Source organism: Choristoneura fumiferana, chromosome 23 (genome assembly GCF_025370935.1).
Source record: "Choristoneura fumiferana chromosome 23, NRCan_CFum_1, whole genome shotgun sequence".
Taxonomy (NCBI): domain Eukaryota; kingdom Metazoa; phylum Arthropoda; class Insecta; order Lepidoptera; family Tortricidae; genus Choristoneura; species Choristoneura fumiferana.
In genome coordinates this window covers 1975298-2003239 of record NC_133494.1, presented here as the reverse complement: position 1 = coordinate 2003239, position 27942 = coordinate 1975298, and the positions used below count along the sequence as shown (strand labels likewise).

The window sequence follows — 27942 nt, the reverse complement described above, 5'->3', positions numbered from 1 at the left end:
CTTGAGCCGAAGTTCCCATACGCGAGCCCAGCGCGGATTAGGAACTTCTGTCGCAAAGTCTTCCTTATAATGTTCTCCTTCACTACAGCTCGTGGTAAATTTTCAATGTAATTTCGCGCATAAATTTGTAAAACTCGGAGGTTCGAGTCCGGATTTGTGCCCACGATCCTCTGCTTGAGAAACTATACTTCACACCACTAGGTCACCACGGCTTGTAAAGTTGAAATAAAATCATTGAACCGAATTAGACGCCTATCTTCGTCTGAAGGTCCAATGTCACCTGCCCATCCAATTCTCACCTTCGCGACCTTGCTGCACCAAATGCAAACACGTCAATAGTCCATCTTGTACAAGCAAACGAAGCCGTAACCACCGATCCGTACACTATTTCCACACGATTTCCGACCTTACCCTACCCTAATTAGGTAGAATTAATGGGTCTAGTTGCTACAAGTTAGGTTGGCATTAATTACGAAGGTATAAACCGAAACGATACATTGTTTTCAGGTTGCAGACGGAAAACGGTGGCGGATGAGAAGCTGTGAGCCCCAGTCAGTGCTAACGCGGCGAGTCGGCGGTGCGGACGCGTCGCTCTCCCCAAACGCAACGCGAGTGGATATCATTTCAAAATTCGAATCGAGTGCTTTTGTTTTTTTTTCTTGAGTGCCAGTGCCAGGATTTGAATTTAATAAAAAAAACAGGTTGGTCTACAAAGAAGTGCGCATAACACTTACGTAAAATTATAGTTACTTTTGTTGTGTAATTTAAGTAAAAGCGAAAAGAAAATTGTCTGCACAAAAGGCTTTTTTTAAATTCGCTGATCTGATACGCTTTCGGTTAGGATTTTAATTAACGTCCCTTTTTTAACGTCTTTTTTGTCGATGAGAATGAAATCACGTGCGTATTTTCATTTGAAGTCAGAAAATAATTAAACGGAGCATTGTCTCAGGTTTAATTAAATGCAAAGGTTTGTTTGTGTATGTGTGTTAATACAAATACATGAAGCAAGACGTTATGGAGGCGGAAATAAATCAAATGTTTATTGATAAAGAGACTGTTTGCTCAATGGGTAAATGGTAAAAACATCGAACCCTGGAGAAATCTGCAGTTTCGTATTGTTTACATTTGATCAAATGTTTGGGCGAATGCTAGTTTACAAACATTGGGCCCAACAATATTAGACAATATTGTCAATAGGGCATTGTTTTCTAATAGAACATCACAGTAATTTGTTTTTGTCTAGGCAATCTGAATGGCAATTAACCTATTCATATTTGAGAAATTTGGGATGAAGTCATATTTAGTTCTTTGAGTAAGATAATTTAGATAATACACAATCTATTTAGATACGATATCATAAGCCATTAACCATTAACTCACAAGATAAATAAATAAAACATTTAATTTGAACACTGAAAATCACGAAAACTTTCATGAACTATATAAATAAAAAACGTTAGCAGAACGATTCCTCAGCAAAATCGAACCCACGCACGGGTCACTATTGACGATGAAGTTTTTGAGAAGCATTATCGTGATTAGATTTAACAGCTTAGCACTTTCGGCCAAAATATGTGAGTTCCACTCCAACCAGCGCAACAAATTTTTTCTTGTCATATAAATAATTTTAGCAGTTTTTAAATAAAAAATGTGTCAACTGAGTTGATTTTTATGTGAAATTACCCTTCAATATCACCTATAAAGTCTATAGTAGGTAAGTCTTGTTGATAGCTCATAAAAAGTGTGTCGATTGATTGGCAATGTCAAATATCCTATTTACAAACTTTTATTATTTAGTACGAGTATGAGGCGAATTGAAAGCTGCATTCGACCCACGTTCAATGGTCGGTTTGACTTGAAATTTGGTATATTTATCAACTTTGGATGACAATGCAAGTAGGTACAGTCAACAAAAAGTATAGTTAGCATAAAGCATGTTAAAAAAAACTTATTTTTACTTCTTTGCAAATTACTGAGTCTTCAATGTCGGTTGTCTCTATGCAATCTTTTCCTAACGACATCCTCCTCAACAAGCTTCCTCATTATGACAATTATTGCAAAATGTTTCCAAAATACATGATTACGGTCTTAAACTGCACTTTGAGGGTTGCAGGTCAAACTAATAACAACTAGAAATCGTAAAAAAATCGAATTTAAACTTTCACATAGTGTTCTTTTTCCGAATATCAATTATTTTGACGTAAGTATCGAGTTTGACCACGCAACCCCCGACTTATATGAACCCAAGAGATAATATATAATAATGTTTGTACTGCAAAATAAGACTTTCAAAACACGTTTGTTTTAAAAATATTGCCTAAAGGTCTAAAGGCCTTAAAATTATAATTAAAATACAAAATAGTCGTTATTCTAAGTAGTTTTTGATATAAATGCGTTATAAATATTACTCGTGTGTTTTAGCGTGATAAGCCCTGTTTGTGGTATTTCGACTATGAGTGAAAATCACAAAAGTTTTCAGGACTATCCTGTAGAACCCTATAGGTTAGGTTAGTTTTATAACAATCCTACAGTATTTTTTTAAATAGCCTATATAGTGTCCCACTGCTGGGCAAAGGCCTCCCCTTCTCCTTCCACTCGTCTCTGGCTTCGGCAAAATGTTGCCAGTCCGGCTGGAATCGCTTAAGTAATTACCGTTTCAAAAACAATCGTTCGTCCATTGAAAAAGCTGGGAAATTGGTCATTTGGGAAAAATATTTTCGGGGAATGATTAGGGAATTACATAATTAATAGCAATAGTAATTTATTTGGTGCTTTTTACTAATTCGATCAGATGACTTGACTGAATGCACTGAATAACATTAAATCAATCAAAACAAAATAATACTAATTACGACACTGAATAACACATGGATATTTAGATCGTGACAAAAAAACACCTTGTAGACCATTAAAACGGACAAATAAAGTTGAACTTGTGTGGAGAGGGTTCCATCCATATTATAAAATATGCACACGCGAGTCATGCTATAAGGATAAGGAACCCTAAAAAGCTGTATAAAATAGCTTAGTAGGTACAATCTTTTAATAGTCAGACACACATACTTACAAACAAAGCCTAAAAAAATTAAACATGATTAGGGCTGCCACCTTTAAAAACCAGTATACCCGGAGATTTTAGATTTTTTTTAAATAGCTTAGTAGGTACAATCTTTTAATAGTCAGACACACATACTTACAAACAAAGCCTAAAAAATTAAACATGATTAGGGCTGCCACCTTTAAAAACCAGTATACCGAGATTTTAAATTATTTAATTTATTTATTGTATTTATAAAAATATAAATGACCTAGCTAGTGCTAGGTTGACTTGGGCCAGCTTGACACTTAAAACTATATTTGTTATTCCAAAGGGATTGTTTAAGCTCTTCTTGCTCGGGTTTCTTCAAAAATTTCAAAAATCTTGGCAGTTCATATTGTAATTAATCTTTACAATTAATTCCGCCTTTACCATGTTAACTGACAAGCAGTTTCGCTCGTCTGTCTACAAATTTCCCATGAAAGAAAACCGTCACCGCCCGTTCTGACCCGGAGATATCGATGTTAAACCCGTAGCCCGGACATGCACCATACAAGCCCGTACACTCCGGGCACAAACTCGTAGAGGTGGCAGCCCTAAACATGATACACGCAAAAGGCCTATTATAGTTCATTTATGGCTCACCAAGGCCAAGTGAAGCGACTATTCGTACTTTTAAGGACGTGTACAATTATAACAAAAAAACGAAGAAAATATAAGTCAAATAATATAACAGAAGTGAAATAATGTAATATTAAAGTGTTAAAAATAAAGTTGTGTTAAATACTTGTGATGTATACATATCATTTAATAATATTGTAAATCTGTTTTAAAAAAAAATATATACCTCGTTGAGTTTCTTGCCGGATTCTTCTCAGCAGAGGTTTTTCCGAACCGGTGGTAGATTTTTTTGACATTCATAAGTGCTTTTTATAGCCAAATTGAATAAAGATATTTTGACTTGACTTGACTTGACTTGACTAAAAGCGGCAAAATGAGTGCGGGACTCGCGCAACGAGGATTCTATACAAAAGCCATTATATCAATATTACACAATATATTTTTTGCGTATGTTTGACTTTTGGACTTTTATTTTTTTCGAGGAAAAATATTTACTAACACAATATATAATAAATAACGGGAAGTACCCAATAAGTTTGATTCTAATCGTTTTTAAATTATTTTACATGTCCTCCAATTGTGCCCTCTCTAAATTTAAACTAAACAGCTATTTTAGGTTTCCTGTAACATTTGTACAAAACTGCTTAAATATAAGTACTTTTTGCTAAGATAAAGACGGGATGGACATTTTCGTCTCATTCCTTATTTTAAAATTACACTATATTTTATACTTGAACTAAAAACAATTATTAATTTTTATTTTTATTTCGCTGATATAATAAATAAATAGCCAACTGAGTTGACAACTAACAACAAAGTGACGCACACCTAGTCTATCCTCCTGAGTCCTGACATTTTTTGACAAACTTAGCGTTTAAGACCTAGACGTTGGTAACCTGCTTTGTTATTTTGGACATTATTTCAAAATTCTTAGAACTCTTTATTCAATGAACAATTTGTACTTTATAAAGCACATTCGGCCGTTATTCTTAGTGTTAATTAGTCCTTTATAAAGTACGCGAGGACTTGAGGATACACATAATCTATGGGTAAAATCGCTTTTTGACAACTCATAAATAATATTTCCATTGACTGTTAGTGTCAACTAGGCGAATGTGTTAGAAAATTTAGCGTCGAAACTCGATAATAAAGAGTTTAAATAAAATGACCGGATAACTCACGTCTTAAATCGAGTTTAGCTCGACATGTTTCGGGCTAATCCGTAGCCCTTCGGCTTCGGAGCAACGAGACTCAGCGGCTGCTGCAACACGCGCACTGCAGCAGACGCTGAGTCGCGTTGCTCCGAAGACGAAGGGCTACGGATTAGCCCGAAACATGTCGAGCTAAACTCGATTTAAGACGTGAGTTATCCGCGTCATTATATTTAATATGAGTGAGTCTCACGGTAGTTTCATGTTCAAAATAAAGAGTTTTTACGCCTTTTACCTAATACCATCGATCGTCTTAGCGGTATTAATGAAAATTGATCCACTCTGTTCCTAATAAACCCTCGCTCCTTAGCTTGAGTGGCGACCGAGGCTTTAGTGGATACTCTGCGGAAATAAATGACCACTTTGGTGAATTAAAGTGTAACCAATGATAAGCGATAAGAGAGCATTGGAGTTAAGTGTGGAAGAGCCTTTGTACTATTCATCATCCCAGCCTATACACGTCCCACTGCTGGGCACAGGCCTCCTCTCAGAACAAGAGGGCTTGGGCCATAGTTCCCACGCGGGCCCAGTGCGGATTGGGAACTTCACACGCACCATTGAATTGCTTCGCAGGTTTGTGCAGGTTTCCTCACGATGTTTTCCTTCACCGCAAAGCTCGTGGTAAATTTCAAATGTAATTCCGCACATGAATTTCGAAAAACTCAGAGGTGCGAGCCAGGGTTTGAACCCACGACCCTCTGCTTGAGAGGCGATAGGTCAAACCACTAGGCCACCACGGCTTTTTTGTACTATTATTAGGTACTTATTATGTTACTTATGATCTTATAAATACTCGTATGACGTTATGAATTTTGGAAATTATAGATTATCCTTAACCTGTATATAAGGTCTAGCAAATGAATTTAAATCCCGGAATTTCGTCAAATTTTCCAGGTATTTCTCAATAATTACATCGTGGATTTTATTAACGTTGCATAAAAAATACTCGCACCAAATTTCATGACTCTAATAGGTGACTCTAGCGGATGAGTTTTCGAGATTTATCCCAATCCCCAATGGTGTTATAATAAATTTATAAGCGCTTACCTCTCCCAGCGAATTTCTCTGACTGTATAGAGAGGTATGCCGCCAGTGTTTTGGTGTCTATGCCGCAGGAGGGCCTCTTAGGTGATGTTTTCTTTTTATAGTTAGGTATATTTATGTAGTTTTGATTTATTTTGATTCCATCATATTGTGGTATTTTGTGTTGTGAATAAATTATGTATTAACCAGAGAAAAAAAGAATAACTACTAAGTGAAGTAAAATTTATGTGAAATAGGGGGGAGCAGGCCTTTTTAAGATATAGTTTAGTTTTTAATTTAGTTTGTAAAATTTAGTATTATTTCTGCGTTTTGCTTTATTCTCCGGTTTTCTTTATACACCGGATTCTTAATAAATTTGTGAAATATTAAGTAGAATATTTATTTTATTTTATTTACATACATACATACATAAAATCACGCCTCTTTCCCAACGGGAATTTACTATTAATTAACCAATTATATTAAAGTTATACAATTCCATATTTGTGCACTCCCTTTAATTTGCCAGATTTAAAATTCTCTTTGATTGAATATAGATTAGATATGTACTATTCTAACTACAAAAAAGTTCCTTTAGGGAAAAAAACTTGAAAAATTATTTTTGCCGTATGCCTACTTAAAACCTTTTCATACTAATAGGTCCGTGGAGTGACGGAGTACTAATAGAGCTAGCAGGAAGCTGAAAGTCGACTATTTAGGTTAACGAGTTGTGCCTGCGTCTTATGTGCACGTTTTAGATTTCTGTAAGTATTGTTTGGATTTCTTTTGAGAGTTTACAGTTTTTATGGTAACTTACAATGTTTTGGAATACGGTGGCAAACAAGCTAGTAAGGTCACTTTGGGTGAACGACATTGGTCCTTGTGGGTCTACTGCGAAAAATATAACCTAACCAACAATAAGTTAGAAAACCCCGACATTGTCCCTACAAAGTTCAATATCTAAAACGGCTGAACCGATTTCGATAAAACATGTCTAAGAACTATTGCTAGAAAAACTGCTTTCAAATAAAAAAACCGCATTCAAATCGGTTCACCCGTTTAATAGCTACGGAGCCACATACAGACACACATAGCGGTCAAAATTATAACACCCCTCTTTTTGCGTCGGGGGTTAGAAACTACTGCTATATAATATACTATAAGTGACAGTCATAATAAAAAAAAAAATCTCTTGTTCCCTGCTCAACCATCTTATCTCTAGGTACATATAATTAGCACTGGTAAGGGCTAACTTATGTTCTAAATTAATTAGGCCCTTAATGCTTCGTCAGTCGCTGCCAGCCACGGCGCGCTCGCTTCGCTCGCATGGCTCGCGCGTTGTGATCTCAATTGTGAGTCCTCCTCACTTCGCTCATCGTCGTAAAAAAAACATTTCGTAAGCTACATTGTCAATATTAAAAGTGATCGCGACATAACCGAAATCTTTTTGAAGTAGAATATATTTGGTACTGGCCCTATACTTATACGAAGAGCAAAACTCTATCTTTGTATCTTGCCGTCCCGCTAACACTTATATTATTTAATACGAGAGTGAGAGGGACAGTACTATACGAACTACGATTTTCGAATTTCCTCCTCCTCCTCAAGAGACATAGTGTATTATATACATGTTAAAATATACACCGTGTCATAACCATAACGCACCATAGAGTAAACAGGGTTGCATATTAACAGAACCTACGCGAAGGTTAAACCGATTACTTGCACGATGCAACGCACTGCTTCACACGCGTTTCGCAAATTGTTGCAGAAAAAAAAACCGAATTGATAACCACCTTTTGAAGTCGGCTAAAAATATCTATGTGCGGACGAGCCTATCCTACAATAGAAATTATTTATTTAAACAATGAATTTTTACATAAAAATAAAAATAAAAAAACATATAAAATTAACTAAAACGGGCTTCCTCATCCAAAGGCAGCGCAGCGCGGGGCATTGTGCCTAAGACGCTAGCGGCGTTGCCTCGTTGCACTGCAAAAATATTCTACCTCCTACAATAGAGGTAGAATATTTTTGTTTTTATATGTCTTTCTTTTTTTACTTCGGACGCAAAAAAGGGTTATAAGTTTGACGCCAATATCTGTCTGTCTGTCTATGGCATCGTATGACCAATTTTGTCGCGATTTTTTCACGTGAAAATGTTTCTTGCGATAGTTCTAGCTATTTAGTGAAATAAACCTGAATAACTCACGTCTTAAATCGAGTTTAACTCTGCATGATTCAGGCTAATCCATAGCCCTTCTGGGAGCCAACGCCACGGCAACTGCGGGAAGAAGGGCTTCGGATTAGCTCGAAACATGTCGACCTAAACTCAATTTGTGATATGAGTTATCCGGATTCATTTCGCTAAATATAAGTACGTATCATGGTAGTTTCATGTTCAATGGTTCTTACTTGTAATGTTTAATGAAAACCGGTTCAGCCGTTTTTAAAGTATTGAACCTTAAAATGACAATGTCGGGATTTTCCAACATTTCTAAGTTGATTAGTGCCCTTAGTGTAAGTTTTCGGTAACAAAATACGTCTCGATTGCGTTCGCGTTCAAATCTCAATTTGTAGGGAAACACGAACATCGCAAATGCTCCGCTAGAGGCGCTGTTCGTGTTTCCATATAAATTGAGATTTTAACGCGAACGCGATCGAGACGTATTTTGTAACCGAAAACTTACACTAGGGGTATAGGTTATTTCTAAAATCGCTACTTTCCATAGTAAAAACAAAAGGTTGAGCAATAATGGCATTTTATATCGCAAGCTTCATTGCATTCATGGACGATTTATTAGCTGCGTAAGAGCTGCGAAAGAATCGACTCTGTTACGATATCAGTTCGTACATGCAATCACTTATTACACTTAATTACGTAGTCAAGACTCGGATAGGACAAATTACTTCCATTTTAGATTACAGTACGAGAATGTTCATGTCGGAACTTATGAGTTTTCCTCATTTTTCTGGAGATTCAAATGAGAAATAAAGGAATACCGATGTTTTGTTTCAAGTTCGGTTGTTTTAACGGACTGCTCAGAAGAAGGTTATATTTATGATTGGTTTTTTGGAGTCTTTTTGTATTTTTTATTTCAACTCCAAATTTGTTACTTTTACGGGTATCCCGTGAAACCATATCGAAAATACAAACTGTGACATGGATGCACAGAAAAACCAGAAAAAGTGACCAGCGCTGGGAATCGAACCCAGGTCCTCAACAATCCGTGCTGCGTGCTATAACCCCTACACCACCACTGGACAGGAATCTAGACACGAATTTTTCCTATGCATACATATCTCAGGTTGCTTATTTCTACTACGCTACTTATGCAGCAGCACTAGCGCCATCTATGTTCCGCTCTCATCGAGAGACGTCACACTCTTTCGGAACCAACCGCTCACCCAGACAAGAGATGTCGCTACTAATGCTGAGGACCTGGGTTCGATTCCCAGCGCTGGTCTCTTTTTCTGGTTTTTCTGTGCATCCATGTCTCAGTTTGTATTTTCGATATGGTTTCACGGGATACCCGTAAAAATACAAAAATACTCAAAAAAAAACCAGTCATAATTGTACAGTGCATTAGTGAAGTTCCTTAAGTTCATTAGCTTGCAATACTGCTGGACTTCAGTGCTATTGAATTGTATAAAATAATGAACTGGGCACGGAAACGTAAGTTGATTAACTATGTATTTTTATAATTGTTGATACAGTGTCAACGCATACCTTTTAGATACCTAAGACCGCGTCTGTTTGTCCGCAGGTGCCCTTTTATTATTATCTTAAATAAATATTACTGTCTGCCCTGTTCCTGTCTTCTTCATTACACCAACAACTTCCCCGGTCACTACCTCGTGACATGTGTAAATGTCTTCTTTCTTTCTTTTCTTATAACATACTTTTTGTTAACGCCGTATAAACTTCAACACATGCGACAAACACCGAGCGTCTCACTCGGCTCTACGACGTGGCGTGGACTCGGCGATCACACATACTCTCGTGTATTTAGTAATTTTTTTTTCATGATTAGTACATGCTGTAAAGTTTGAGTCTAGTTTTAATCCTCTCCTGATCTTCTAGCGCACTCTTGCATCGAGATTGACGCCTCAACACATATAATATATTTTGAATGGGACAATTATTAGCTTTCATTAGATAGGTACCCATATAGTCATAACACAAAAAATAAATCATTACAGATATACCTCATGATATTAAAAACGTCCTGCCGTTGAGGCTGCAGCGAGGACCAAAGAAATCGGCGCGTAACGAAGGATATAACAACAAGTGATATAATGCAACAATGGATATAATTTTCATTTCATATTATGCAATTTGTCTTAAAAATCAAACATTTCTATTGTTATTAATTCGATTTGAGCTAGGTACTTAGGGTTAGGTTAGGTTTATTTATTAAAAAAAATCTGTGAAGCTCCTATCCTTTGAAATTATATGAAATGTTGTTATACCGATCAGTACACACCCCAAAGAAATAAACATACATACCCACATACATACATACATACCTACTACATCATCATCCCAGCCTATATACGTCCCACTGCTGGGCATAGGCCTCCTCTCAAAATGACAGGGCTTGGGCCGTAGTTCCCACGCGGGCCCAGTGCGGATTGGGAACTTCACACGCACCATTGAATTGCTTCGCAGGTTTGTGCAGGTTTCCTCACGATGTTTTCCTTCACCGCAAAGCTCGTGGTAAATTTCGCACAAGAATTTCGAAAAATCAGAGGTGCGAGCCGGGGTTTGAACCCGCGACTCTCTGCTTGAGAGGCGATAGGTCAAACCACTAGGCCACCACGGCTTCACCTACTACATACATACATACAAACCCTATCCTTCGGGCAGTCGAGTAATAAAATTTAATTGCAATCAAACAATTTTCAATGTGACGACGTTTCCCGTTCATTTTCCATTTTCATGTTTTCCCTATTCATCAAAATTCTGAGACGTAACATTTCTATGCAGCGCAGATAGTATTGTTAAATGACCGCGAGCAACTCTGTAATTGTAAGGACGCTGTCCAAGTCAAAGGAGATTCACAAGAACTTTTCGTGCATTAACCGGAAGACGTACAATGTTGAACAAAGACGTATCGAAAATACAAACTGAGACATGGATGCACAGAAAAACCAGAAAAAGAGACCAGCGCTGGGAATCGAACCCAGGTCCTCAGCAATCCGTGCTGCGTGCTATAACCCCTACACCACCAAAAAACACAAAAAAAGACTCCAAAAAACCAATCATAATGAATAAAGACGTGTCCATTAGCAATAATTGCGACAAACATCGACAACTCGCCACTTGCGTTTTTACATAAAACTGACCCGTAATTGACAACAGATGAAAAGTGCAGACGAGGTACCAGAACCTATTCACTCTAGCCTTAAAGAACTCTAGGCTGTATTGATCTGGAAATGAAATGGATGGGAGCGAATTCCATTCCTTAGCAGTTCGCATTATGAAAGACGAAGCGAACCGCTTCATGTGGGCCAATGGAATACTAACTACTGCTCCCCCCACCTGGATGCCCGTTGAATGCAGTGCACCAGGGCCCCGGAGCTCAAGGGGCCCTCTAACCTAAGCTTTAAATTGAAAAGAGAGGAGCATATAAAAGAAAAAGAGAGGATATAATCTTGTGAGCAGGCTCGAGCCTCGAGCCTGTTAGGGATAAGTTCAACTCCCTGTATCCTATCCTTATTCCTATCTATAATTTTGAAGGCCAATATATAAGTTCAAGCTATGTACGTGGAAAGAGGGGGTGAGGGCCCAATTCTTTCTCTATGCATCTGGGCCATTGACCACCTAGCTACGCCACTGGTTGAATGAATATAATATGAAGGAATTAAAACAGGTTGCATCCACCGTTTGCCCGTAACTCTTGCAATATTAGTCCACCTAATAGGAGGCCTGCCAACGCCCTTCCGGTTTGTGGTCGCCACTGCAGTGGCGACCACAATGAAAATTTACAGTGAGTGAGTGATGGTGAGTATATGTTACACTACTATTAGTGTACACTACTGTGTAATATATACTCACCATCACTCAATAGTAGTGTAACATATACTCACCATAACTCACTCACTGTAAATTTTCATTGGTTAATGAATAAATATATTGAGCGTTACGGGAGCATGGAAATATTTTGCGACACCCACTGACCACCCATAGCTTCACATTTTCCTATGCTACTTACACTAAAAATATTATTGTTCAAAGAATTTTTAATTATACAGATACTTAAAATACCACATACTTTAAGTCGTATAATTAAATAAGTAATAATTTAAAAAAAATACCTTTCGTAATGTCAGTCAACGGCATAGTTCCCATGCATGACCAGGCTCAAAAGTTGACTGAGATAGCTGTCTGCATTCTGGTGGCCAGTCGTTTTATTTTAAAAAACGCTTTCGCTTAATAATTAAGTCAAAGCCAACTTAAGGGAAAAAAGCCGTATTCATTTTAATTTGTCGTGAGGATTTGTGTCCTTTTTAATGTTAAGGGTGATTTATAACCTCGTTTTGTCGACGCTATGTCGTCTCTGTTTTGTGCAAGATAACAAAATGGAGAAATGTTTTTATCCCGCTTGACGCCAATTAGCTTGTGTCTAATGTTAATTCCAAATGTCAAGCAGGCATCATTTGCGACGAAGTGTAGTGCTACCTTTTTTTTTTACTTGAACTGGATGGAAAACTAGCATGTGGGTCTCCTGATGGTAAGAGATCACCACCGCCCATAAACATCTGCAACACCAGGGGTATTGCAGACGCGTTGCCAACCTAGAGGCCTAAGATGGGATACCTCAAGTGCCAGTAATTTCACCGGCTGTCTTACTCTCCACGTCGAAACACAACAGTGCAAGCACTGCTGCTTCACGGCAGGATTAGCGAGCAAGATGGTGGTAGCAATCCGGGCGGACCTTGCACAAGGTCCTACCACCTGCACCTTATTTTTATTTATACAAAGAGCTTAATACTATTTCAGCAGAATTTTTACATGCTTTTAAAAATACAGAAGAAATATTTTTCTTTAGAAGTTAGCGGAGAACGGAGCGTAAGTATACTGATGTCGGCGGCCGATCGCAAAATCCGCCAGATCACGAAATTCCTAGGCAAACCGTGAAATGGCGCCATTTCATGAATTGGCTAAGATCCGCAATATCGTTCAAAACTCACCGATTAACGATTTGCCTAGTAACGTTTAGGCAGATCATGAAATTCCTAGGCATATCATGAAACGCCGCCAAGGCAGATCATAAAAATCCTAGGCATATCATGAAACTGAAACTGAAACTGGCAGTTCGCCGGCCACTACCGCGACACGCTCGCTTCGCTCGCTCGCTCGGCTCGTGCGTTGTCGCTTCGCTCGTTGTAACTAGATATTTTTTTCTTTTTTCCGGCATATCACGATGTGCCCGGTATAGAGCTTAGGAATATCGAAGAATGCGTTGCTCTAATCGATCTGCCGTATTGTTTCTCAGGCACATCGTGATATGCCTGGCCAACGTTTAGGCACATCATTAAATGGCGCCATTTCACGATATGCCGAGGAATTTCGTGATCTGGCGGATTTTACGATCGGCCGCCGACGTTGACACCAATTGACCTAGTCTCAGACTAAGCCAAGTTTGTACCATGGGTACCTACTAGGCAATGGATAAACATACTTAACTATATAGATCAACATACGAATATACTTAAATACATATCAAACGTCCAAAACCCGATCGAGAACAAACATTTGTCGAGTATTATTCATACAAATATCTGCCTCAACTGAGTATCGAACCCGGGAACCGGGAACCCTTAATTAAGTAAGAATATTCATATTAGCATCAATCCTAGAGTAAGTTAAGGATAAGTGGTTGCTTTGCCCTAGCAGGGTCCATGTAGCACTGTAATATTTATTTGCCATCTTTATATACCATGGCTGCAACGAATAAATGAATAAATGACCTCAAGCTTCATAACCAGGCTCTCTAACCACTTGGCTATCCGGTCGTCAAATGGATATTTGCTTGATACCTTTACAGCTTTGAAATAAAATCCTTCATGTACGTAAAATTCAAAGCATTTGAGAAGAGTTAAAAATAACTCCGAACCCTCTCGAACATTGTGATATTGCTAAACGATATTGAGTACATAATAACCTAAAAATTTCCCCGTCCCTTACTCAATTAGGGCAAATATTTAAAAAGGTTTATCAGGAATTTTGTCCCGATGAAAAATGATAGGTCGATAATGACCCCGGATTGCTACCACCATCTTGCTCGCTAATCCTGCCGTGAACCAGCAGTGCATGCACTGTTGTGTTTCGGCGTGGAGAGTAAGACAGCCGGTGAAATTACTGGCACTTGAGGTATCCCATCTTAGGCCTCTAGGTTGGCAACGCGTCTGCAATACCCCTGGTGTTTCAGATGTTTATGGGCGGTGGTAATCTCTTACCATCAGGAGACCCACTTGCTCGTTTGCCACCCAGTAGAAAAAAAAAAAGACCCCAAATGGCCCTTTTACCTAAAGGGACAAATAAATGTTATTCCATTTTATTTTGGCCGTTTTAATAATACGAAAAAGAAAACATCATTACTAGAAAGCCCAGCAGTGAAAGTCGATGGGAAATTGGAAAAAAATGGGAAAAGAACCCCTAATACTTCTAAAAGCACTTCATTATGGGGTAGTAAATTATTATGTTAAGCTTGTCGAGTTAAGGCTGTGGTTTTTCACAAGTGTCAAGGCGTTATGTGTAGTTACTGAGTCGGAGCATGTACAAGTTCGTAGTTGACTACAAGCAGCAGCAACAGCCGAATGTGTTCGCGACGCTAATAGCTGGTTTTTATTATGTCTCCATGTACGCAAAGAAATAAGGCACCTTTAATCACAACAACACGAAACACAACAATATTATTACCAATAGATACCACGAAGGATAGTGTGTCATTGCAGATTGCGTATGTCTTTGTCTATTGTCTATGAGGACCGTCTGTGTAAGCGTTAAAATAGAGACAATGAAATGATAAAATTTTCAGTTATCAACTTGCTATATCATACTCAATTTAACTCATATGAGTCAGTTAGTTAGGATTTGTTTTTCTATGTGAATAGACCATTTTGTTTTTCTTAATCCAGGCGTCAATAACTAGATAAAAATAATAAAATTATTTGAGATGCTAAATTCCAATTTCTAAGTAGAGATTGATATCAAAACAGCAAAGTCAACTGATGCCCGCTTGCGCTTCTCGCTCGTCGCTTCCCGCAGTTAACAAGGCATGTCCTTAGCTAGCCAAGGTTCATAGCAGTGAACATCCTTCACCTTATCCACAGGGCAGGCTTTGTGTAGACAGGTCCCGCATAAATTTACAAAATGATCGATTGAAGACGGCGTTTTTTCCTCTGCCCAAGGGACCCTAAGATTAAAATGTTTTACGTACAGGAATGGGTGATTCAGAGCCTTATTCTGACTATAATAGGGATTCATTTGAGAACCTTGTAAGAGGGTATTTTAAAATGGAAAAGGGAGGGGGTGGGGGTTGCTTTCAAATGAGCAAAAAGTGTTTGTGTAAAATTGGTTGCGAAATATTTTATATAAGATGTATACTATGGCTATCTGTGGGATCCTGTAATTGCTCTGTGTTGCTATTACATAAAGCTAAATATTTATATAAGAGCAGAGCGTCTTCATTAGATACTAGAAGTCAATTATGTTTTCAGCAAAATAAAACAATTATTGTAACAATTTAAGTAAATGTTCCATAGTAAAACTTAATACTTACAAATGCAAATAGTAATTGTAACAAATAAAATTAAATGCTTCAAATTATGCAAATATTTGAAATGCCTCGCAAATACACATGAACATAAAACATTTAAAACAGCAGACAAGAACAATTCAAAAGACTCAAATTTCAGAACATCGACGATACGTTTTTATAAAGATAAAACTGATTTCAGCTGTTGAATCATTGCTCTTGAGATAAAGCCCTTTGACAAACAGACGTAAGACTTTCGGGTACGGATTTTATTTAGTTAATTTAATAGTTAAGTGAAGAAAATTCGAAGAAGCATGCCAATCTGGCTGGGCCAAGGCTTAAGTACTGACGAATATAATTTACGAAAATATCTAGGTACTTATGTTAACTTTATTACAAGCCTATTCCAATTGAATCCGCCTGATAAGTGAATATTCATGGATTGTTGTATTACTAAACCGAACAAGGTCGATTATTTATAGAAAACTCGCTATTGCCCGCGAATCTGTCTGTGTAAAATTCGTTTATAGCTGCGAGTACCACGCGGGTACTATACATTTTCCCGGGATAAAAACTATCCTTTGTCCTTCCTCTTGTTTCTTCCTTTGTTTGTTTGTTTGTTACTTTGTTTGTTGTCTAAACCGCTGAACCGATTTAGATGAAAATTGGTATACAGATAGTTTGAGTCCTGGACAGAGGATAACATAGGATAGTTTTTATCCAGGAAAATCGCATAGTTGCCGCTTTAGCTTATATTATATACTGTGGTCTCGTGATCATGGCGCATGCTGTGCCGAAATATCGAGCTTCTCTAAAATCGAGGTACGCGGGACAAAACCCGAATTTATATCATAAAATTTGTGATGACCGCGATAGTCTAAAAGGTTGTATCGTCTTGAACTAAAATAATTTCCTTGCTCACCCGCGACCTTACGATAGCTAAGCTTATGCAAAATATGCGTGTTCATGCAGTTCCTCCACCTCCACACTGTAAGAACACACACAAATCACACAAACCCGTCTATCACCACCACCACACTACACTGACGCGTTTCGAACTCAACCAGAGCTCATCTTTAGAGTGACACAACCGTACACCATGCTACCAGTTGTTAACAACTGGTACTTACAGTGTGGAGGTGGAGGAACTGCATGAACACGCATATTTTGCATAAGCTTAGCTATCGTAAGGTCGCGGGTGAGCAAGGAAATTATTTTAGTTCATTGATATGGACCTCCGCAAAGTAACGCCTGATTCAATAAATTATTTGTATCGTCTTGCCTCTTTTCCAGCTTCGTCTGTGGTCAGTCTTCTTGCGCGTTTTCGCCAGGATAATCTGTAACAAATTCTGTTCAAGTTTAAATTAAAGCAGAAAAATAAAATGCTTCTCGTTTCCGTTGCCCATTGCGAAGTCAAATGTGTTTACGAACTCGGCTGTGTCCAACAGGTAAAACTTGGCCTGTCTCAAAACTTCATTTAACTTCAATTGTTTCAGCGACTTTTTTGTATTTTTAGAGGCACGGCAGTGCCTCTGCCAAGTTCGGCCGCTTGCGACGCCTTATAGCCTAATTTTATGATAATTGGGTAGTTTCTAGGCCAAATAAAAAACTATTTCTTGCGTCAAAAAATAATATAATATATGTTGCCAATTTCATCAAGAAATGATGAAGATAGAGCCAGTTAAAGAAAGAAAGAAAGAAATAAAGAAAACATTTGTTCGTGACATGACATGACGTGACGTGACATGGATAAGAATAATAATAATAAAAATAGAAATAGAATTCGCGCTGTCATCGTTCATCCACCATTACGTCTCATATTTTGTTTTCTAGAATTTTAGTTAAAGTTTCGTGTGAAGTCACGCTGTGCTAAAGAATCTCGTACGGCTTGATCTCACGCGTAACTTATACCGACTATATGTTAATCATTTTTGTCTGATCGACAAAAGAAAAAATACGTGTTTAATATTTTCTGTTAACCTAAATGATGAGACTAATTAGAATATTTTTGATCATTAGACCATTGTTTCGGTATCTAAGAGCCGCCACACATTGGGCATCGACTGTGGCAAACCGTGCTCGACACTAGTGGAACAATCATTGATTTTGACCTCACCTTCTGTATGTGCCGTATTCTATTTTATTTTCCGTTATTTTTATTATTTTTTTCGATTAGGTACTGAAGGTCTATAGTAGTGTTTTAGAGCTGTAGGTACCTACCTGTCCAGAGCTACCATTAAAAATGTCTCTTTGGTCTTGAAACAAGCCCACTTCTTGGTGTATCGAAATTTAAAAAAATCGTTACTCGAGTATTTTAAGAATTTTATGGGTACTCGAATGTCAGCCATTTATATAATTACGTTTAAAAAATGAAGACATGGCGTATTTTTTACATTAACTGTTTTGTTGTTTTTCAATTGTCTTATTCCAATCTCGATTGGCTTGCAAACAATTTGTTAGGAGTTTAATTGTCGTCTTTGTTTCCAATATGATTAATAGATGGAGTTTACTTGAAGAATAGAGCGTTTGAATCGGCTTTATCTGTCCAAAAACAGATGGGACTCATTTGTAATTAGAAGATAGCGATCCTTACTTATACAGCATTTTCAATCGCACTGACTTAAGGGTACGCTTCTATAGAAGTTAATCCGAGCAACCGTGTTAATTAAAGTCCGCGTCCCGCACCGCTCTTCTTGTTATGTGACAATAATGTTATCGATCATCATCATCCCAGCCTATATACGTCCCACTGCAGGGCACAGGCCTCCCCTCAGAATGAGAGGGCTTGGGCAGTAGTTCCCACGCGGGCCCAGTGCGGATTGGGAACTTCACACACACCATTGAATTGCTTCGCAGGTTTGTGCAGGTTTCCTCACGATGTTTTCCTTCACCGTAAAGCTCGTGGTAAATTTCAAATGTAATTCCGCACATGAATTTCGAAAAACTCAGAGGTGCGAGCCGGGGTTTGAACCCACGATGCTCTGCTTGAGAGGCCATAGGTCAAACCACTCTGCCACCACGGCTTCAATGTTATCGATGTAATGTGACAATTATGGTGTCGATGTGATGTGACAATATGATGACGATGTAATGTGACAGTATGATGTCTTTTCTATTTTTCTATTCGACTGGATGGCAAACGAGCAAGTGGGTCTCCTGATGGTAAGAGATCACCACCGCCCATAAACATCTGCAACACCAGGGGTATTGTAGATTCGTTGCCAACCTAGAGGCCTAAGATGGGATACCTCAAGTGCCAGTAATTTCACCGGCTGTCTTACTCTCCACGCCGAAACACAGCAGTGCAAGCACTGCTGCTTCACGGCAGGATTAGCGAGCAAGATGGTGGTAGCAATCCGGGCGGACCTTGCACAAGTTCCTACCACCTGTCGATGTAATGTGACACATTACTGAGGATTTTTGAGGTTGTCACAGTTTTGAATGGTCCCGACGGTTGACGTTTGAGTTAATTAACAAAGTTAACTGCTAGACTTGCTTTTTTTAACTTTTTAGTATTTACATAATTTTTTTTACATAACAGACATTTAATAGAAAAAATATGAAAATCTGTCAATTTTGCAAGCAGATTTTATTTAACTCAATCGTCAATTAACTACAAACATGGTTCTTTCCCTCCGGGTTGCGAATTCCTATAAACACACTAAATTGGGTTCGGTTCGTTGAATTTTAATCAGCATAAATAATTAAGGAGCATTAAACACATTTAAGCCCGAGGATCACGGGAAAATCCTCCATTATTATTCGCATCTATTTGACCTGGAGCATTAGTAAGATTAGGACTGTAGTACACTCGTCTGCTATACAGTACTATACAAATATTATTTATTGACCACAAATCAGTACAATAAGTTAATATAATACAGACAAAATGCAGGATGGACAAAAGGTGGCCTTATCGCTTGAAAGCGATCTCTTCCAGACAACCATTTCTGCATCCGTAACTCATTTCATATTACGGATGTCCATGGGCGCCGGTGAATATAAGGGCCAAAAGTAACAGAGCCACTAGTTATTCAGCTTTTTTTTATGACTATGACGTACACACCGTTAAAAAAAACCTGTAATATAATGTAACCCATATAAGGGCTAGTGATTACTTATACGATACAAGTGGAACACATTGAAATTCGAAAAAAATAGTTTTGTATGGACGTTGAGTCACAAGAAGACTTTATATCCACACAATATACAATATACCACTACGGTGCCACAGACAGACACATAGACAAAGACACACATAGCGGTCAAACTTATAACACCCCTCTATTTGCGTCGAGGGTTAAAAACGTCTGACAATTAAGACCCATCTAGATTAAACTAACTTTCGATTTAAAAAAAAACGGATCTAAAATTGACCCTCCGTTTTAAAGTTTCGTACGATGCCACAGACAAACAGACATTAAGGCAAAGCTTATAACACCCCTATTTTTATTCCGTAATATAATTATATCCGTAGTTTATATTAATTATAATTGAAATTTATACAAATATAAAAAAAATGAAATGAAAATTTCAAACTATTTTGCCAAATGTAGCATGTTATAAGAGTTATATAACGATACAAGAGTTGGGGCCACATCTAATTTGCCCAAACTTCACTAATAAAATCATATCTATAGCCTCGCTAGCATACAGATAACAAGGTTTAAAGCAGCGAGCTGCGTATTAACAAAACCGTCACAACAAGGGTAAGCCGTTAAGTGGGGATGAAATCAAAACAGGCGCGATTAGAAATACGCCGCACTTACGTTACGAGAGCGAGCTTCCGGACTGAAATTATTAATGTCCGTGGTTACAGCTCCAGCCTTCAGTTTCATATGAATTAGATCGAGCCTTGGTAGTCACATGGTGGTAGTTTAGGTGGTAGTGGTATGGCTTTCAAAGTCTGTTATTACGGGCGTGAAAACAAAGTTTAGATTAAAATCTTAATACACCTTAAAACCGTACCATAAAAATATCGAGCATGCCACAGTGTTGCATAATCCCCGTTTTGTTCGGAAAAAAGGGAGGACAAAGGTTTCTGAAAGACAAAACTGTCTCAAAACACAGACATTCATTGCCCCGGAACGCATATTTGCCATAATTAATTTCAGATATTGCAAAATATTCACAAAATTATTCTAATTATAAATAAACCCGCGTAGCTCACCCAAAAACTATGAGATTTGACATTTCGGAGACCTCACGCTACACTAGCGCCTCTAGCGGCGAATTCATACGCGATAGCCCTCATTGATCAAGCCACCACGGGCAAAGGTGTCAAATTTATTATGTTTTGCGTCCCGGTCGCATGTACAATGTTCAAACACTATAATTACTAACCAGAACAACTGACACTAATGCGTGGACATCAGTGTCAATGCCAACCAGTTGGCACCGGCATTTCGTGTCACACGTAATACATGATAATAATTATTTGCGAGTATTTTAAATAGCTATTTTGTTGTGTTTATATTAAAAAAAAGTTTAAAAAATTGTACGCAAAAGTAAAACTGCAAAGAAAAAGTAAAGGAGCGAAACAGAAGATGCGTGAAGAATCATTTTCGTTATTGAAAATCCGTGCGAAGCCATAGAGCCTCGTTGGTCGGTATTTCCACGTCGTTATTTGCCGGGCCGGTAAATAGTGTCAGTCACCCCTCCCGCCGACTTTAGTTTTTCTTTTGTGACATTTTTTTTTAAGCGACTCCGTTCTTAGTGGCCAGAACCCATCCACATATTTAAATAACCTCCTCCTTTTTTTTGAAGTCGTTTAAAAATAAAAAGGTGATCCTGGTCATGTTCGACCTGCTGCGATGCTGTGGGGTTTTCATACTTAAAAAATTAAAGCATTTTGTGCATATTTTTAGACGATCGGATGGCCAAAAGTGGTTAGAGAACCTGACTACGAAGCTTGAGGTCCCGGGTTCTATTCCAGGTCGGGGGAGATATTTGTATGAATAATACGAATGTTTGTTCTCGGGTTTTGGATGTTTAATATGTATATTTAAGTATGTATTTATCTATATAAGTATGTTTATCCGTAGCCTAGTATCCGTAGTACATAGTACACAGCTTTGCTTACTTTGGAACTAGGTCAATTGGTGTGAAGTGTCCCATGATATTTATTTATTTATATTATGCGTTTAAGAAAATAACACGTCATAAAAGTCATAAATGACGCATTTTCATTGGTCAATTTAATTTCACATGCAGCAGACGATTACTTTTGATTGGTCCGATTGTCGTTTCAGCACACCGGAAAAAATATTGTCGTCGTGTTTTGCAATTACGTTTTGCAGTACGCATTTTGGGTACTGGATTTAGGTTATCTATGGTCACATTTTCAAGCAGTGTATTTATTGTTTTTTTTGTTTATCTGTGTAAATTTGCTGTACATATCTGTGTCTTCTCAGTCAATAAATGTCTTCTTTCTTTCTTACAGTGTCGTGAAAAATATGTTTCTAGACTAAGCGATGAAAATTTAGGATTTTACCGGTATCCCGTGGGAATTTTAGAATAAAGCCAAAGTTAAAGCTTTTTCTGGTCGTAATAATAAATACAATAGTCACGGATTGCATGCACAAAATGTTAAGTGTATTACGTACGTAGTATTGTAGCATAGCAAGTTAACAGTTTGATACCTACTTATAACTCCATATTAATGTATTCGAGTTTTGGAGCTGTCATTTTAATACCTAGTATTTTTGTACTAAGTAGAAGTACTCGTCAGTATTGAAAAGTTTTTAAAGGTTACAGAAGTAAGTGGGGCAGATACTTGTATGAATAATACGAATGTTTGTTCTCGGATCTTGGATGTTTAATATGTATTTAAGTATGTATTTATCTATATAAGTATGTTTAGGTCAATTGGTGTCAAGTGTCCCATTGTATTTATTTATTTATTACTTAGTGAAAATTAGATTACATTCCAAACAAAATGTCAAAATATACAGAATTCACAAAAAGATCGTCAAAAATAAAATTAGAATAAAAACAATGATCAAAATAAAATAAAATAAATAAATTTTACAAAAATACGTAAGTAATAATATGTCAATGAGTAAAGTCATGTCAAAAGAAACAATTAAGAAATACACAGGCATTCCATATGCTTATCTCATTATAAATTATAACTCCATTCCTCAAGTTAGCCGATATTATGTTGCAAAAGAACTTGTGTTTGGATTCATAGACTAATAAACGGTATTGCAATGACAGAAATTTTATTCGAGAATAATAAAAATTAAACTGTTTATTGTACAAACAAAACCAAACCACAGAATAAGTAATTAATAATTATTATTGTACAAAGAACAAACACAATTAACAAACTCTGAGATACATGTAAGGGCGACCTAAAGTAATAGGTAGGTACACTCAACTAGTTTGATTCCAGTGCCAGCTTGGAACTTTATCACAGTAAATCATTTTATTTGTTTATTTCTCTATTTATTAAATTATGTAAAATATCATTACGATACCGTTCTGCAGTGGCTAGAAATCAAATAGTTTATTGTATATAAATATGAAATGAGGCAAAGAATTAAGTACATAGTTATATTCCCTACGATAACACAAAACGTTTTAAAGGTGTATAGTGAGAGAGAGAGAGAAACATTTATTTACACATATTCGATACACATAAAATACATTAGATGGAAAGAATAAAAATAACATCGAATAGTAAAAGTGGGCCCCACTCAGCATAATGTTACGGCAAGCCGCAACGCTGTTTTTCAGTGGGACCTATTTAAAAAACGAAAACATAAAACACAACACACTATGACGACACGAACGCCAGCGGAAAGAAGTTCGCAAAAAACTATATGGCAACACTCGATCAGTTTACTCATACTCCTTTAAGGGTAACCATAATAATGAATACATCCGACTTGACAAAAACACCAAGTCATCGGATAATGGCTCTCAATTTTCAAGCATATACAAACACACTTGACCCTAGGTACTTGTAGCCATTCGTTGGGGTTCTGTGATAAAAGGATACAACGTAATTTAAGCCTATGTTAGCTGCGATACTTTAAAAGGGTTACAGTATTTTAATGGCAGATTGTTTGTATATTAAAAGGTGTTTACAGATAAAACGAGAGCAATTCACACTTCACCAAAGTATAACTTTTTCTTTTCTTTTTACAGGTACGTTTCACTTCGCAAGCCAAATACGAGTATGCAAGTAACTATTATCCTTTAAGTTTTTCTTTTTTTATTGTTAATTATTATATTATTATTACTCTGAAGCATCGAACGTTAACGAAACTCATAATAAAGAAATGGGGCTATGATATTTAATTAATTATTACTATTAATAGTTCTAAGTGATTCCCAAATGTAAATTCTACAAGCTTTGCGGTGCAGGAAGACATCATGAGGAAACCTGCACACATGTGAGTCTGTGTGGAGTTCCCGATCCGCACTTGACTCGCGTGGGAACTTTACTCTCATTCTAAGAGGCGACCTGTGCCCTGCAGTGGTACATATAGGCGGGACCTTGTTTGCGAAGCCTGCGCAGACTATTCGTTCGCATCTGCCTGTGCACAGAATATCTTAAAGTTGGAAAACAATTAAACTTTTTTTTCCAAACGTTTAAAAAAAACATTTACTTATAAGAAATACTTTTCGTTTCAGAAAGTATTTTTACTCGTACTCGTCAGTTACCGGGTAGATACCTAGTATGCGTCAGAGTTCAGTCATGCGGCAGTATCGCAACTGGTCTATAGAGTGCATCGACACGTTTAACGCCGTATGATGTTATCATAACTGGTTGAGACTATAGTGGCTTAAGAATAGCGGGCGCAGGTTTTCACCAGGTGGACTGACGACATCGTGGAGTGGCGGGAAACCGGTGGATGCAAGTGGCAAGTTGTCGTTATTGTGGCGTTCTAAGGGGGAGGCCTTTGTCCAGCAGTAGACGTCTTCGGGCTGGATGATGATGATGATGATGATGAGTATTTTTCAGTGCCCACAAAGTTGATTAAGAATTAGGCCTAGGACACAAAGTGTACAATAGTTATTATGTGACAGATTCGACTATCGTGTTTAATAATGATCACCGCTTTAATCAATAGTGTCCAACCGAAACTAGATTTAGAATCAAAACAGGAACCGAATTTCGGTTTGTGCTCCAGGGCCGGATTTAGAGGTCTGGAGGCCTTGGGGCGACAGAGGAGTGGAAGGAAGGAGGCTTTAACCAGATTTTCGACGCATGCTGTCATTTTAGTAGTCAGATGCTCTTCAAACTGCACAAAAGGGGTCCCGAGAATGGTATTGCCTAGGGGATCCTGACTCGGTTCATCCGGCTCTGGATCTAATATGCGTGCATCTCGTTCCAGTGGGATTATTGGAATTAAAAAAGCCTATGTGTTATTCCCAAGGTCTAGCTTTCATCTCAATCTCACCAGCTAAGTATTATGCCGTAAAACAACAAACCCACTCACAAACTTTTTGCAGGTAGTAGGACCTTGTGCAAGGTCCGCCCGGATTACTACCACCGTCTTGCTCGCTAATCCTGCCGTGAAGCAGCAGTGCTTGCACTGTTGTGTTTCGGCGTGGAGAGTAAGACAGCCGGTGAAATTACTACTTGAGGTATCCCATCTTAGGCCTCTAGGCTGGCAACGCATCTGCAATACAGTGGTGTTGCAGATCTTTATGGGCGGTGGTGATCTCTTACCATCAGGAGACCCACTTGCTCGTTTAGCATCCAGTCGAATAAAAAAAAACTTTCTATTCCCGCTCTTGCACCAAGCACACAGCTTTACGAGAGACGGTAGTTTCAATTTCATTCATTGACACACACGATCTGCTTCAAGCCTGACCGATCTGCACCAACTGACTGACTCGTCATTAGTTTTGATATGATTTGAACGGATCTAAATTGAAGCTGCCGAATGGGGAATTGAATGATCGATTTGCGTAAAAGGTTTATTGACTTTTACTCGTGTTTTCGCTCTCGTCAGGCCTGGCAGTTGAATTTAAATTCTGTGATTTCGCTATTCACGTCTTAAATCGAGTTTAGCTTAGCTAATCCGTAGCCCTTCGTCTTCGGAGCAACGCGACTCAGCGGCTGCTGCAACACGCGCACTGCGCGCCGCCGCTCTGCTCGCGCGACTACCCGACGAAACTGACACCGGCACACAACTACCCGCGTTTTCATCATCATTACAACTGTCAAATGTAGGGTAGCACACAACACTAACAACATCGCTCTGTAAAGGTACGTTCACACACACCGATGACGCAGCACGAGTATTTAACACCGTTTTCCAACTCGGAGGTACCGTCCAACCACTATCCCGGTTGAAACTTGAGTCTCACGGTAGTTTCCTGTTCAAAATTTTGCTTTTCCATGGAAATTCCAGAACCAAAACTTTTTAGACTATCGCGGTCATTACTAATTTTATGGTATAAATTCGGGTTTTGTTACGCGTACCTTGATTTTAGATAAGTTCCTTTCATATTACTTACACAATTTCCTCAAAAATGTTCTTCAACTATGCGAGATTGTTATAAAATAAACGTAACCTAAACCAATTTCTTGATTAACACGATCAAAACGATTCGCCAAGATAATAATTACTGAAAATTACATTACATCAAACGGTTATTATATTTTCACCGATTATGTCCATTGATTTTATAGCAAACTATTAATACAAGCTTTTTTTGCTGACTATACTATTTGCATTGTCATTTAACTTACACATATATACCACAACACAACACAACCACTGGAAGCGAGTCAAAATGAACTTGCGAGATTTGACCCAACAAACAAGCTTGTAATGAACGAATTTGAGAGACGAGAGTTTAGTAGTCTTCACTTTTCTAAACTTCTGCACGTGGCGATGTCAACGTCCTAATTATCTTAATTTCAATAATAACGCTTTCCTTGGTCTATGGAAAACAGTCGTTACGTAGACTCTTGCCCCTAGAGGAACGTCTGGTACCTACGAACAAACGACGGGTCCCATTAGCCGTAGACTCATTAGTGTACCTCCAATTGGTGTAGTAATCTGTTGCGCTATCATCTTGTTTCCCTTATTTTTTATTTACATGCTTGTAAAAAATACAGAAAGAATTCCTTTTTAACAGAGCAAGATCCATTTGTCACACATAATTGAGTATTTCTCTCGTATATTTATTTGATGGTTTGTGGCCTAATTTTGTGCTTATTTCTAGCACGTACCTACCTGCTTAATGTATATCGTTATAAAAATAATTTATGTTATGTTCCTAGGTATTCACGTCATAATCCTATCCGTACTAATATTACAACTGCCAAGTAACTCTATCTGTTTTCTGTCGGTCTGTTTGTTACCTGTTCACGCTTAAATCACTTAATTGATTCAGATGGAATTGGAATGGAGATATTTTAAGACAGGAAATATTAGTTTTGATTTGTTTGGATTCGACACCATTTACTTGTTGAAAATAAATAATTTTGAATTTTAAGTTTAGGATGACACTCGTTTGCCTAAAGTCGGGTTTGAACTCGCGATCCTCTGCTCATAAAGCGCCAAGCTTGCTCGGCCTCATTTACAAGTCATAGACACGTCAAAATTCTTTATACCTTTTAATTTGTGTGTCCTTAAATTGTCCATGGCGCAGCTGTGAGCATTAAGACCCTAATATCGCGGGTAGTGGGTCCCGTATCAAACTCTCGTTTGCCATAATTTGGCTTTAGGGGACGCAGGAATTTCGTTTAATATCCCGAATCATAATTCTACGTCTCACGTTCGTTAGACGTTTGTTAGCAAAGGCACTTTGGTTTCAAATAACGGGTAGGTTTAAGGATACGCTTTTATTAATCGTATAAACATACGTTGCATTACATATTCATTTTAGGGCGGGTTGATAATGACATTTGTGAAGATTATTTGATTAAGGGGTTGGGAGTTTTGTAGGCTATTCTTATTTATTTCTAGGGAGAGACGGCTAAAGAGTAATATTGATTTTCTGAGCTCAGCTTGGAGCAAATTTGTTCAAAAAATGGTTTTATCGCAGAGATACTGATTTAACAGCCAACTTATATTAAGTTGATTACTTCAAAGCTCATACCTATCTCAAAAACCGTTAAACCAATTTTAATAAACAAAGCTGAAAACCATTTCGAATAAAATAGTCAAAGTCAAAGTCAAAAAAATCTCCAATGTATTTTTTGGAATTCTCGAAAAAGACAGTAAAATCTCGAATTTCAATTCAACTGTTGGATCTAATACGCGTGCAAAGAAAAGAAAAGAAAAGAAAGAAGGAAAGAGAGATTTGTTTT

General features: G+C 37.8%; 1 protein-coding gene across 1 annotated transcript in view; it reads left to right on the top strand.

The window, feature by feature from the left end:
- Positions 1-524: 524 nt before the first annotated feature.
- The window catches only part of LOC141441174 (Ig-like and fibronectin type-III domain-containing protein 2), a 236994-nt gene continuing 209576 nt past the window's right edge, over positions 525-27942 (top strand). The window contains exon 1 of the mRNA XM_074105852.1: positions 525-701. The gene's annotated coding sequence lies outside the window, so the exon portion shown is untranslated. The remainder of the gene's footprint in view (positions 702-27942) is intronic.